The sequence below is a fragment of the Pleurodeles waltl genome, chromosome 4_1 (assembly GCF_031143425.1).
Source record: "Pleurodeles waltl isolate 20211129_DDA chromosome 4_1, aPleWal1.hap1.20221129, whole genome shotgun sequence".
NCBI lineage: Eukaryota > Metazoa > Chordata > Amphibia > Caudata > Salamandridae > Pleurodeles > Pleurodeles waltl.
In genome coordinates this window covers 84,502,299-84,517,623 of record NC_090442.1, presented here as the reverse complement: position 1 = coordinate 84,517,623, position 15,325 = coordinate 84,502,299, and the positions used below count along the sequence as shown (strand labels likewise).

The window sequence follows — 15,325 nt, the reverse complement described above, 5'->3', positions numbered from 1 at the left end:
CCTTCAGCTGCCTCAGCTGCCACCAAACCTACATCACCACCAAGACCTTGGACCCAGCACACCCCACCCGCAACAATACACCAACACTGAAAACTCTGAAGTGTATTCTCCTCAAACATCCGCTCCCTCCATAAACACGCTACCATAATCTGGGACCTCCTTGACAGCACCACCCCGAACAGCACGTTCCTCACTGTGACCTGGACCAACACCACCTCAGTGCCAGACATCGCCGTCGTCATCCCCCAGGGATGCAAGATCACATGGAAAGACCACCCCAGCCACCCTGCGGTGGGAATCGCCATTGTCCACAGGTCCAACCTCCACCTGAACACACACTCTGAAGAATCCACAAGCCTGATGGAACACCTCCACTTCAAACTACATACCAGCCCAACATCCACCATCAGGGGAACCCTCATCTACCACCCTCCCAGACCATATGCTCCCTTTGCCGACTCCATCACTGACTGCATCGCCGCACAAGCCATCACAGCCACCAACTACATCCTGCTGGGAGACCTCAACTTCCACCTCTACAACCTACAAGACCCCAACACCGCATCCCTTCTAGACAACCTTCACAACATAGAGCTCCGACAGATCGTGATGAAGCCAACACACCCAGCAGGACACACTCTCGATCCCATCTTAACAACAGGAACCCCTGCCTCCTTCAGTCACACCTCAGAACTCCCATGGACAGACCACTGATGCATCAATTTCACCTTCAACACACCCACCGTCATCAGATCCCAACACCAACCATCACATGGAAACTGGACAGGAATCACCGACGATCAGCTCACCGCCCCCTCACCAATGCCGCCCCCACTATCGCACACGATGACCCAAACACCGCAGCACGCACCTTTCACAAATGGATCGCCGACTGCGCCAACATCATAGCCCCCCTCAAAAAGAACAACAGCATCCACGCAAAGAAAGTCAACTTGTTCACCCCAAAACTCAGAGAATCTAGATGCACTTGTCAGTGCCTCAAGAAAATCTGGAGAAACACCAAATCCACAGAAGCCCATAGCAACTTCAGAGCCGCCGCCACCGCAAACCACCAACTCATCAGAAACACCAGAAAGAAAGCTATACAAGACAGAGGGCCTGATTACAACTTTGGAGGAGGTGTTAATCCATCCCAAAAGTGACGGTAAAGTGACGGATTTACCACCAGCTGTATTACAAGTCCATTATATCCTATGGAACTCGTAATACGGCTGGTGGTATATCCGTCACATTTAGGACGGATTAACACCTCCTCCAAAGTTGTAATCAGGCCCAGAATCTCCTCACATGCACATAACATTAAAGAACTCTTCAGCATCATCAATGAGTTTGCCCAGCCCAACAGTGAAACAATGGACATCCTACCCTTGTAGGACCTCTGTGACAGACTCAACACCTACTTCCACCGCAAAATCAAGACCATGTACAACAGTTTCAGGAAGGACAACCTACGCACAGAACCCTCTCTACCAAAACCCAACACGAACAAACAAACAATCACTACCTGGACCCCCCTCACCACCGAAGATACTCTGGGAACAATGAGGTCCATACACTCCAGGGCCCCCACAGACCCATGCCCCCACCATATTTTCAATATAGCCGCAGACACCATCGGCCCAAAGCTCCGCCTCACCATCAACCGCTCACTAGCTTCCGCTACCTTCCCTTATGACTGGAAACACGCTGAGATCAACTCCCTCCTCAAGAAAGCCTTGGCAGACCCTACCGTCCTAAAAAATTTCAGGACGGCCCATCTCCCTACTGCCATTTCCTGCAAAAGTCATCAAAAAAGTGGTCAACAGCCAACTCGCCACATTTATTGAAGACCACAACATCCTCAACATCTCCCAATCCGGATTCAGGAAAACCCATAGCACCGAAACAGCCCTCCTAGCCACAACAGATGACATCTACTCCCTTCTGAACCAGGGAGAGATGGCGGCACTCATCCTGCTAGACCTCTCAGCGGCTTTTGGCACAGTCTCCCATCACACCCTGATACGAAGACTCCACGAATCCGGCATCAAAGATAAGGCCCTCGACTGGATCCAATCCTTCCTCTCTCGCAGAACTCAACGAGTGAGACTCGCCCCCTTCCTCGCAGACCCCACACCCACCACCTGCGAAGTTCCCCAGGGATCCTCCTTCAGCCCCATGCTGTTTAACGTCTACATGGCCCGCTAGCCACTAGCGTCAGAAGCTATGCAATCATCATTATCTCCTATGTCAACAACACCCAACTCATCCTCTCCCTCTCGAACAAACCCATCAAAGCCAAACACAACGTCTGCAAAGGCATGGAAGCAGTCGCCAACTGGATGAGAAACAGTTGCCTTCAACTCAATACAAATAAGACAGAAGTACTCATCATGGGCCCTCAACCCGAGGCATGGCCCGACTTCTGGTGGCCACCCACCCTCTGAAACCCACCAGCCAAGCCCTCAACCTCTGAATCATCCTAAACTCCAAACTCAGCAAGAACCATCAAATCAACTCAGTCACCTCCACCTGCCTCCGCACCTTCTCCCTCCTACGCAAGTCCTTCAAATGGATCCCCCTCAAACATAGAAAGACCATCACACACGCCCTCATCACCAGCAGACTGGACTACACCAACCCACTCTACGCCGTAATCAACAAGAAACTCACCTGCAAACTACAAAACATCCAGAACGCCCCCGCCAGACTGATCCTCGACCTACCTCGACACTGCCACATCTCGCAACACCTGCGTATACTGTACTGGCTTCCCATAGAGAAAAAAAATCACCTTCAAGATCCTCACCCACGCACACAAAGCCCTCCACAACACCAGATGAGTCTACCTGAACCAGCGACTCATTTACACGTACCCCACAGGGCCCTGCGCTCAGCCCAGCTCTCTCTCGCTGAAGTACCCCGCATCAGGTAAACCAGAACAGGCGGACGCTCCTTTTCCTTCCTCACATCCACCGCCTGGAACGCCCTTACTCTCCACATCAGACAAACCACCTTCCCCCTCAGCTTCATGAAGGAACTGAAGACATGGCTTTTTTAAGAACCACCTCATCAGTGAACGCTACACTTTCCCCCCTTCAGTGCCTTGAGACTCTAACGGGTGAGTAGTTGCGCTTGACAAGCACTGATTGATTGATTGACCAATGGCTAATGACTATGAATGCCTCAAGCCATAGGTAGCAGAGACACTGAGTAAGATACCACAGTCAGTGGGTGGAATGACATGAGAACAGATGTATACAGCAAACATAGCTCAATACTGGTCTGACCCATTTGAGATGTGAACGTAGGAAACTGCAGTGAGAGGGTGGGTGTCTCCTTTGTCGCAGGCACCTCTGCCCCTTGCCCAGTCATCCCCGCTTCCCTCAGTGAGGTTGCTATAGACCTCCTGAGGTTGATCTCTGTGGGTCACTGAACTATCGTGAATGCCATCCAGGGACTGGTAGGTCAGGTCCAGCAGAGCAATGCGTTCCTGCAGTGACCGCCTGGTCAGCGTCTGCTGCCCTCCTGTCAAATGCACATATTTGCAGATACTTACAAATGCATTTACAAAGGAGTTTTGACACGGAGAGCCGGAGTGAAAAATCAATGACCAAAGGTCTGTTTATTTTTGCTGCAGCAAAGAGGACAGGTTTACCACTGGCATCCCAGGCCCGAAGTAAAGTGTGCTGCCATAAAGCGTTTAACAGTGATATTTATACTCATACATCAAAGGATACATAAAATGTGTAACTAATGATATACGTCATACAGATATTTTAAGGAGTTAATCAGTTTCCACACACTGGTTCCATTTCCAGCCTTGTCCTTGCCTCCCTTCTGCAGCTGCCTGACTCCCCACATTCTTGAGACCCTTCAAAGGATTACGTGGTTCAAAGGTATAGATATCAGCCTTTCCCTCCCCAAAATACCACAGCCGAGGTCAGTTAGTTATTTGAACACACAATTATAATGAATACAGTGCCCCAGTTAGGGAAAGAAACCAGCTGCAAGCCTATGGCGTGGAAACAGGCTTATTTTACCTAAACAAATATACATAAGATAACATATGTGATAGACAGTGCGTTCAGAGACAACAAAAGCTCAAACTTACACGTGTAAAAGAAACGAAGCAATTCAAAATGAATTCTAACAATCGACCCTTTTTGAGTTTTTTTCTTCTGAACATAATAAACGTTTTGAATAGTTCTAAATTTCCTCATATATGTTGAATTTTACTCCCACTTCATTGAAATTTGCATTCATGGGGACATAAACAACCGATGGGTATGAGCAACCAGTATCTGTAGTGAGGACAGTAGGGTCAATAGCCATTAGGGAAGTTATCTCTTCTCTCTGCATCATAGCTCGATTGGTTTCTAGTATTTTCACTGGCGGAAGTTTACACAATTTTAAACAGGAACAGAGAGCAGGTAAGCACTGCACTAATAAACAACTTAATACAATAGCTATTATTATAAAAAGTATGTCTTTAAACAACCAGCCCCACCCCCCAAACAAAGACCATAACCATGATAAACTCCAATCGCCTCCTTCATATTGGCCCCCCTTTTCAAATACCTGTACTGCTTCTTTTATTTTCCCAATATCCAATTCTATCTCTGATGACTTGTTGACAAAATAACAGCACTTTTGCTGGTACTGATGTTGGATTAAAACACATACTCCTCCTTGTTGTACTGTAATCAAGTCTAGGGCAAGCCGATTTTGTATCGCCAATTGGGCTGCAGAGTTTATCTCTACCTGTATACTTCCTATGGCCTCTCTGGTGGCATTAAATGCAATGGCTAATTCAGCTGACATATTCATCATTGCCAGTTGTAAATCGAAAATTCCAAATCCGGGAATAAGAACATGTAATACTTGAAATACCCAGTTCTTTCGCTCCTCCAGTATGGGTGTCCCTCGTTTGTACCTATGTGCAAAACTCCCCATGTTAAGGGGCTGGGAAGATGATATATTTGATATCACAGTAATGTTGGGTGCCAAATATGCCAGTGAACATATCCCTTCCCAGTTTAGAGGCAGTACTTTATATGCAGTTCTTCCACATACGAAGTACATGCCTCCCTGGATTTGTGAATTTATAATGCTGTATTTTATTCGAGGCAATCCTACACCCTCTGGGGTGTCATGCTCAGAATTATTGCAATATTTGTAATCTTCCCAGATTGTATTTAGCAATGATACATTTGCCCAGGGTGCAACATATGAACATCTAGCCGTCCAGAGGGGGCCAAGGAAAACCCGGGACAATATTACAGGTGAATTTTTCCCATTTCTATCTTGTTCTCTGGAGGGATCATATAACAATCCTTCTGGATCTACTAGAATCTCATTTTCTCCCACAGTCAGGTTCCAATAATTCACAGTGTAATTTTGATGAGTCCCATTAATTAACGCTGTCCAATTTCTGTCTATTTTCTCCTCTCCTTCAAGATCCCAATTCCCTGTCTTTATATCAAATAACAAAGTGTAAACACACTGTTCAGGAGGGATCTTTCCCATGTATTTTGCCTCTGGGTTTTGCCCATAAAAATAGGTACCAAAACATATGGGAAACATTTTAAGTGTGGCATTCTCTTCAGGCATCGGGGAGAGCTTGTATTCTGCCTGGGTATTAGGGAGCACCGCACACCTAGGGTACCATTGATATTCTTGTTGGTCACATCTCCAAGTGGTATTTGGTACAAGACACACTTCCCCTCTTTCATATTCACTTGGTGATACTGGTACTTCATAAAGGCCTATAGGATCCTCGGGGTGTCTAGACAAGTGCCGGCAAATCCAACAGTCAGTGAGACTTAATGTCTCCGCTAATTTTCCATGAACCTTTATCAATGGATGTAAGGTAGGATTTTGCAACAATGATGCAACACCACTGGACATTATACATATTAACATAAGGGTCACTAGGTACTTCATTATGGTTTTGTAGAAATAGTTATAAGGCCACTCTTCCCTATTCTCTAGAGGGATATTTGTCCTGCCAAATGGATATATCTTCATAATTTTATTGTGCTCTTCTCCTTGGTCCTACAACTTTTCTATGATACCGTTTTACTCGTCTCAACCGCCTACGCGTGTTCAAAAATATACTCACACAATTACCAAATATGTAAATGCAAAATATTGATATCACTATACTAATAATCATATACGTATAGATACAGATAAGTGAATTTTTCCTTCAATGTTCACACCCACTAGGGTTCAGCACCGCCGTGCTTTCCACTCTAGCAGTTAGGCTGCACTGGTTGGTCCAGGACAATAGAGGTTGGCTTGATCCTAGGTCCCTTAGCTTCTCCTTTTCAAGTTTTAACTCCTGGTGAGTCTCAACTCCCAGTGAGTAAGTCGAAATACTTCAAAATTAATCTTCAGTATAGTTTGTCAGTTTCGTTCAGTGTCTCAGCAAAATGAGGGCGGAGGCCAGCAATTTTCAACCAGATTAGTGATGTGCTTGGGTATTAAACAGAAAAAGGGCACCTTTTTTTTTTTACCGCTGGGACTACAAACCGCACCAACCCTAATGGCTGGCCGCTTCCGTAGAACTGGTACTTGGGTTTTTTTTTTCTTTCTCGCCAGTCACAGAACTGTTAACTCCATTTACCCACTGATTGAATAGCGTTGCACAAGCTGCATCCCACTATACTTGTGTTCTCGTTGAGACAATTGTTCTGACCAATGTTCTGGTGTCGTTGCACAGGCTAGTCACCCGTGTTCATGCTGGAATTTTAGTCATCACAGTCATTTACAACCTCGTCGCCCAAAGTGTGCGTAACAACAGTGAGGATAGCTCGTTTTAATGCTGGTACATCAATGGCATCGGAAATGCCGGTGGCGGTGAAAGCGGGGAACTGTATTTCACGAAGGCAGGCGTGCCGTATTCTGCTGAGCAAAGGATTCCTGGGCCATTCAGAAGAGACCTCAGTTTGCAATTCCAAGCTAGGAGCTATCAGGGTGATGTAAATGTAGCTTTTCGTAGGGGTCACCACCTTACGCACCTTCAAAATTCTGTTCATTTGGATGGGCGAGGACGCAGGTTGTATCGATGAGTTTGTTGATCTTCAAACAGCAACTCTTCGTCACTGGGCAGTTGTGTCACCGCAGGAGCAGAAGTAGCACTTGAAACCTGTGGAGGTGTTTCCTGTCTCCCTACTTCGCTGTAATCAGGAGACAATGGTAATTCTGCTGTTAGAGTACTCTGTAGTGGAATTGGTGCACGCTTACAGTGGCTAGCATGTATCCAGTTTTTCCTTCCTTCCACTTTCACCGCTGTCTGTGTTGCAAGCAGTACCTGGGCTGGCCCCCGCCACCTGGGCTGAAGACTGTTGGTTCTTTGAAAATTCTTTGTCATAAGCCAATCCCCTGGCTTAAAAGGGTGACCAGGGCCTTCAAGAGGAGTCGGTAGGCTGGCCTTGACCTGTTGGTGGATCAAACGCAAATCTTTAGTCAATTGTTTACAGTAATCTACAAACAAAGGATATTGCACTTCAGAAAGCTTCTTTGGTCGTGGTACCCCCCAGATATTGGCTGGCCTCCCCATGACAACTTCATAGGGGGATAATCGTGACTTGCTACTGGCAGTCATCCTGATGGACATTAATGCTAGGGGCAAAGCATCTGGCCATTTTAAGTTGGTCTCAGCACAAATCTTAGCTATTTTGCTCTTCAAGGTGTAATTATACCTTTCTACAAGGCCCGCTGATTGTGGGTGATTTGCAGCATGAAATCGATGTTTGATGTTAAGGGCGGTACAGACCTTCTCCATTACCTCATTAGAAAAATGACTGCCATTGTCACTCCAGACTAATCGTGGCAAGGCGTATCTAGGAAAATATTCTTTTAGTAATATTTTGGCGGTAGAGAGGGCACCATTGTCTTTTAATGGGTAGGCCTCTATCCATTTTGAAAACATGCATACTACCACTAACACGTATTTCAGTTTGTTACACGGTTCCATGTGGATAAAATCCATCTGTATAGCTTCAAAAGGGAGATCAGGAGGGGCAAAGTGGCCAGGGGGCGTAGGGGTCCCTTTTCCTGCATTGTGCACTGCGCACACCATACAACTTTTAACCAGGTTATTAGCAGCTTTGGATATCAGAGGATTACTCCAAACATGGTCCAAAGTTGTCTTGATGCCTTGGGCACTGATGTGTGCAGGACTGTGGGCCATAGTAACCATAGCGTGTACATAGCAATTAGGTAACATCCATCTTCTTCTGTCTGTGTCATCTGTGTAACAACCCTCACTGTCTAGTCTACCGTTCTTCTCCCACTGTTCCCTTTCCTCTGCTGTTGCTTCTGCTTGAATATCTCTCACACACTGCATGGTATTTTCTAGTACTTCGTACTGGGGCTCTCCCTTGATGCTACTCTCAACATATGCATTGTCAAATGGTGCTCGTGCTGTTGCTTTCGCTGTAGCATCTGCAAAAGCATTTCCTCGTCCTATATCATCAGTAATTTTTTTGTGGGCACTACACTTAATGATTGCGACCTGACGGGGCAGACTGAGAGCAGTCAAAAGTGTCACAATCAAGTTGCCATGCTGGATGGTAGTGCCATGTGACGTGATAAAGCCTCTATTCGCCCAGAGTCGCCCAAAATTATGAGCTACTCCAAACGCATATTGGCTATCAGTGTAGATGTTAACACTAAGATGTTCACTTATTTCACAAGCTCTGGTGAGGGCAATTAATTCTGCAGCCTGTGCCGAATTTTGCGGGATTCTATGAGATTCAACCACTGTTTTGACTGTGGTGACGGCATAGGCTGCAGTGGTCGTACCATCTGGTAACTTGAAGCAAGACCCATCTACAAACAGCTCTCCCTGTGGGTCAGATAGGGGAGTGTCTGTCAAGTCTACCCGTCCCTTAGTTTCTTCCTCAGTGGCAAAAATGCAATTATGATCAAATTCCACATTGTCCTGAGGGAGGGGTAGTAACGTAGCTGGGTTCAAGACATTGCACCGCTTCAAAGTAATATTTGGACTGAACAATGTTAATTCGTAACCCGTTAGACGAGCACTGGTGAGGTGCTGCGTCTGTGTCTTGTTTAACAAAATATCAACGGCATGAGGAACCATCACAGTGAGCGGATTGCCACCAACAAACCCTTCACTTTGTTTCACTGCAGCTGCTGCAGAAGCCACTCCTCTAAGACAAGTAGGCAAAGCTTGCGCCACAGTGTCCAAGGTGGAAGAGAAGTATGCACAAGGGCGTTGTCTCCCACCTTGGGCCTGTGTCAAAACAGACAATGTACAGCCATGCTTTTCATGCACAAATAAAACAAATGGTTTGCTGTAATCCGGATTACCCAATACAGGAGCAGAGCACATCGCCTTTTTTAATTCTTGAAAAGCCTCCTCACATTTGTCAGTCCAAGGTACAGGAGAGGGCACATCTGAAAGTGTCAGAGCAGTCAATGGTTTTGCTATAAGTGAAAAATTTGGAATCCACTGTCTGCAAAAAGATGTAAATCCCAAAAATGCTCGGACTTCAGAAGGGGTGCGTGGTGCAGTCATTGTATGAACCAATTTAATTCTGTCTGGATGTAATCTCCTTCCCTCCTTAGAGAGGAGGTGTCCTAGATAGGTGACCTCCTCTCTACAATACTGCAATTTTGGAAGGGACACCTTATGGCCCAGAGGTGCTAAATGATGTAATAATGCAACAGTATCAGTCTTACATTGTGTCATGGAATCTGAGGCAATTAAAATATCATCAATGTACTGCAACAACGCAGAGCCTGTGGGTGGATTGAATTGGTCTAATTGACGTTTAAGACATTGACTATATATGCTCGGGGACTCAACAAAGCCCTGTGGAATTCTTGTCATCGCGAATGATCTACCAAAAATCGCAAAGCTAAACAAATATTGAGATTCTTCGGCAATTGGAATGCTAAAGAAAGCATTCTTCAAATCGATTACGGTGAAAAAACACGCAGAGGGTGGTATCATGGTGAAAAGACTATTCATGTCTGGGACCACGGGAAACTGGGGAATTACTATTTTATTAATTTCTCGGAGATCAATAACTAATCGATATACTGTGTTATCAGTAAATGATTGCTCACCATCTAATCTATTAGCATCATTTCGTTTCTTTACAACAGGAAGGATTGGACTGTTACATGGGCTGCTCACTATTTCCTTTATGACACCTGCATGCACAAGATCAGATATGACTGCCTTGAGCCCTTTTTCGCTTGTTTTAGGTAATTTGTATTGAGGAACACGAGGTAACCGGGCACCTGGTTTGATTTTTATTACAATAGGGTCGATATCCATAATGCCTACATCATTCTTGCCTTTGGCCCATAAGCGAGGGTCTATTTCCTGTAGCTCTGGGGGTAAGTAGTATTCCTGTGAGAACATGCACCGAGTTGGGGAAACACTATCCATAGTTACATAGACACCATCCATTGAACAGTGAATAACTGCATTTAATTTCTTTAACAAATCTAATGCAAACAGGTTTTCATTGCAACCTGATGTTAAAGAGAGTGGCGTGTGTACTGTAAATGGGCCTACAGTTACTCTCATAGGTGTTGAGATGGGGCTCACCACGGGGATTCCAGAAATCCCAATTGATGTGGTATGAAGCCCAGACAGGGGAGCCCCGGGGACTGCAGAATGTGCAATAGATGTTCTGGTGGCACCAGTATCTAGAAGAAACTTATGGCCCTCTCCTTCGATTTTTACATCAATGTAGGGACCATTTTGATCTACAGGAATACTTACTCGCCCCTGGCCCTGTCTGTGGCTGTCCTAATAATTGTAGGATTCAGAAAAGAAATCATCAGCATAATATTGTCGTTCAAATGCATTGTCAAAAATATTAGTGTTACGCGGGACCTGATTCTCATTCTGCGAATTCTGATCAGTTCTACCTCTTCCTCGTCCTCGTGCATTACCTGCCGCGTTCCCTCTATGAAGTGACATACTTTGTCTTCCTTCCAGTAATGGGCAAGTATCACGCCAATGTCCATCCTGCTTACAGTAGGCACATTGGTTGATATTTAATCGGCGGTCTTGGGGTGGTGCAGATGCACCTCGACCTCGACCCCTTCCCCGTCCCCTTGGTGGGCCACCCCTTTGCTGAGGGGTTGCATCCCGCTGAGGGTATGCCTGCTGTAATAATACCTTTTTCTTCAATTCTTTTACTGACTTCTCATTCTTTTCTAATTCTTCCTTGTACCTGCTCTCATAGTATTGCGCCATCTGCAAAATCTCTGCCTGTCCCTTCGTCATCCACGAACTCTCTGTTGCTTTTAATTTTTGTGATATTTCAGGTAGAAGGCCATTAACAAAGCGTTCTACAAATAGTGTGACACCTGTTACGGTGGCGAGGTCTTGACCGCTAAAATCTATGAAAGCTTGTTCAATTCGAGTAAAATAATCTGGGACATCTTCACCTATCTTCTGTTTATAAGTGGCAAGCTTTCCCCAATCCACAGTCTGAAGAGGTATAACAGTTTCTAACTTAGTCAATATCCGATTAGGTAAATCTAAAATATCCTGATGCGGCAGGGTTCCTGGTGCCCTTTGTGCTTCATGTGCTTCTAAACCCCCCCATGTATTTCCCAAAGTAGGTGCATCATCTACTCTTCTAATTTTATGCCAAACTTCAGGACCCAATAAAACACCAAAAAAATAGTCAATGTCTTTGAGTGTCATGGTTGTGGTGGAAATGGCAATTCTAAGGTCCCGATAGAATCCAGCTGGATTCTTTCGAGGGTCTGGCAAGTCTTTCTTTATAGCCATTACCTCCTCCCTTTTCCATGGTATATGAACAAATTGGGCCACCGGCACGGGAGCTGGTTGTCCGGCGGCAGTTGCTGCTGCGACTGCAGCTGCAGTGGGCATATCAGGGTGCACTTCCCTCATTGGGTACCCCTTGTCATATCTATTTAGAACATCTTCCCTGGCTATGACACAAATGCGTACTCCCTCATTTATGCTGTTACTATCAAGAATACAAGCCCTACTGTCCCGCCATAATTGGTTTAATTCTTGTTCATAAGGGAGAGGGGTAGAATCTGTAATACAAGACTTCCAATCCCTCTCCAATTTTTCAATCATATACAGCAGTGCTAATTGCTGTCCAAAATGTGACATCTGTTGTATTGTGTCCATAATATCGGTGTGGGTGTAAATAAGATGTGACATCCAGTTATCTGACTGATCCTTGATAACCCGTTTTTCCCAATCCCCAATAGTGGAGCGGGTACTAGGGGGCGAAATCGACTTCATAGGTGTGCTCCATATGGGTGAAAGTGAGTGAGTGGCTGTGCACCGTCGGCGTTGTCCATTTGGGGTATTAGGGGCAGGGGACATTATTGGTAACCTTGCAGTGTTGGCTGGTAGTGGTGGGGCAGGTGGCGGAGGGATTAGGACTTGGGCTATTTGGGTGGCTTGGGCTAGAGGCTGTGGTGGCTGTGGCACATGCTGCTGTAGTGGTGCACCTGGATTTCCCAAATTGTGCCCTTGCCCTTGCTGCTGTTGCGGTGCCCCCATGATAGGTTGGGCTACTGCAGGGGGTGTGTAAGGTGGAGGTGCAGTAGGGCTATTATCTAATAGCTGTAGCATTACCTCATCTTCCTCTAATGCATGTTTGGGTTCTGTTGGCTTTGATACATAACTTCCCTCCACCTGGGCCCTATGGACTCTGTCTTCAGACTCAATTCTTTTCTGGGTTTGGGAATGGTGGTACAGGGCGGCTTTCTGCATGATGGTTCTCCGGTTCTCCTTCTCTAACAGTTTATCTGACTTCGTTTTTCTTTTGGTGGCCTCAATTTCCCATTTTCTGTATACTTCAAACATATGTTGTCTAGCCTTTTTATGAAACAAACATTCCTGTAGGTAGGTTAGTTTCTTTAAATCAAAAGACCCATCCTCCGGCCACTGGAGGTCAGGACAATGTCTAGTATATTTGCGCCATATACTATTATACAAATTATTCTCTAAACCATAATCCTTTAACATGTCCCACCCTGGTGTTCCCTCTTTTGGAATGGGTTGCTTTTTATCTAAACGTGGCACATGATTTCGACGAAAACAAAGACATAACCCTTGCCAACATTTCTTATTTCCCATATCTAACCTTTTAATTTTTCAAAATGCAACACGCACCAAATTTCAAAATGCAACCTGCACCGAAAAAAAAACCTTTTTCAAATGTGCACCAAAGAAAACCTTTTCAAATATTTACCAACTTACAAATTGCTCCAGGCCTGGGCAAATTACTCAAACAAGAAAAACACATGTAATACAAATTGTCAAATGGTACCTTGTACAAATGCAAATTTACCAAGAACTAATCATTCCCAAAAATGATAAGTTATCCAAAAACAATTATTCTCTCAAATGCAAGTTAAAGCAGACAAATAGCCAGCGAGGAACAGTCTTACCTGACTATCTGCTTTTTCCTGGATTTCTCTCCGGCCGCCCGTGTCAGACTAATCCGTCAAGATAAACACCGATGTTTCAGGGACTTCGCTGGGACATCATGAGAAAGCGGGGGGAAACCTGCCCGGTGGATAAGATGCAGCTGCTTCTGAAACTAAGTCTTTGTGCAGGGGCCCCTGGAATCTACACCTCCGGAACGGCGTCCCCCCACTGGCAGCACGTCTCGTGACAGAGCTACTGAAGATATCCACTGGAAGGTCCCTGTTCGGGCGCCAAATTGTCAAATGCACATATTTGCAGATACTTACAAATGCATTTACAAAGGAGTTTTGACACGGAGAGCCGGAGTGAAAAATCAATGACCAAAGGTCTGTTTATTTTTGCTGCAGCAAAGAGGACAGGTTTACCACTGGCATCCCAGGCCCGAAGTAAAGTGTGCTGCCATAAAGCGTTTAACAGTGATATTTATACTCATACATCAAAGGATACATAAAATGTGTAACTAATGATATACGTCATACAGATATTTTAAGGAGTTAATCAGTTTCCACACACTGGTTCCATTTCCAGCCTTGTCCTTGCCTCCCTTCTGCAGCTGCCTGACTCCCCACATTCTTGAGACCCTTCAAAGGATTACGTGGTTCAAAGGTATAGATATCAGCCTTTCCCTCCCCAAAATACCACAGCCGAGGTCAGTTAGTTATTTGAACACACAATTATAATGAATACAGTGCCCCAGTTAGGGAAAGAAACCAGCTGCAAGCCTATGGCGTGGAAACAGGCTTATTTTACCTAAACAAATATACATAAGATAACATATGTGATAGACAGTGCGTTCAGAGACAACAAAAGCTCAAACTTACACGTGTAAAAGAAACGAAGCAATTCAAAATGAATTCTAACACTCCTTAGCTCCTCTGGCTGCTGCCTCTTACCTGGGACAAACTGAGGCCCTGATCTATACTTTCTGGAGCAAAACTGCACCAACTCAGTTTTGCACCAAAAAGTTTAGCACCGGCTTGCCCCATTTCTGTGCACCAGCAGGGCACCATATTTATGGAATGGTGCAAGCCGGTGCAAACAGTAGGCTATAGGCAAAAAAAATGACTTTAGTCAGGTGGGGCTGGTGGTATTGGAAGAAGGGGTTTTTGCACCAAAATATAAAGTTAAGCATGTTAGTGTAAAACAAAAAATGACTCTAACCTGCCTAGAGTCATTTTCTGATGCAAAACCATCCATACCACATGACTCCTGTCCTGGAAAAGACAGGAGTCATGCCCACCAACCCAATGTCCAGCACAAGGGACCAGGGTCCCCTGGGCATGGCCATTGTACTCAGTGCCATGTAGGGGGGCCTATTTCAGGGCCCCCAATGGCACTTTAAAAAATAAAATAAAATACTTACCTGGGACGGGGTCCCCCATCCCCCGCTGTTTCTCTAGTGTGGGTGTCCCTTGGGCTGGGGAGGGCACCTGTGGTCCCACAGGTCCCCTAACGCCTGCACTGACCCAGGCATTAAAAAATGGGGCAAAGCAAGCTTTGCACAATTTTTCGACCCCTCTTCCCTTTCATGCACCATTTTTGTACAGCAGTATATATATGGCATTAAGGTAAATTAGGGCGGGTGGTCCTGTAACCATGAAGATAAGAGATCAGGGTAGGCGGCTTGGCTGGAAACAGGTAGATGCCCAACAAGTTATTGAGAGGGTGGTGGGGGGAACTTACCCTTGTTCATGGACATACTTTTGAGAGAGACTCCGAGCCCAAACGAAGTGATGGATGCAATAGCTGAAGTAAACATAGAAGTTAGAGACTGTTTATTCTTGCTAGACAGTCGTTCTAACAAGCGCAGAGGTGGCTGGTTTGATAAGGTTTGTTTATGATGCC

At 45.4% G+C, this 15,325-nt stretch overlaps 1 long non-coding RNA gene across 1 annotated transcript; it reads right to left on the bottom strand.

Moving 5' to 3' along the window:
* Positions 1-3,599: 3,599 nt before the first annotated feature.
* On the bottom strand, positions 3,600-14,336 carry LOC138287411 (uncharacterized). Its single transcript, XR_011202212.1, has 2 exons — positions 13,441-14,336; positions 3,600-7,444 (listed from the first exon to the last, which is right to left on the bottom strand). It is a non-coding gene; the product is annotated as an uncharacterized lncRNA (long non-coding RNA).
* Between the last annotated feature and the right edge of the window lie 989 nt (positions 14,337-15,325).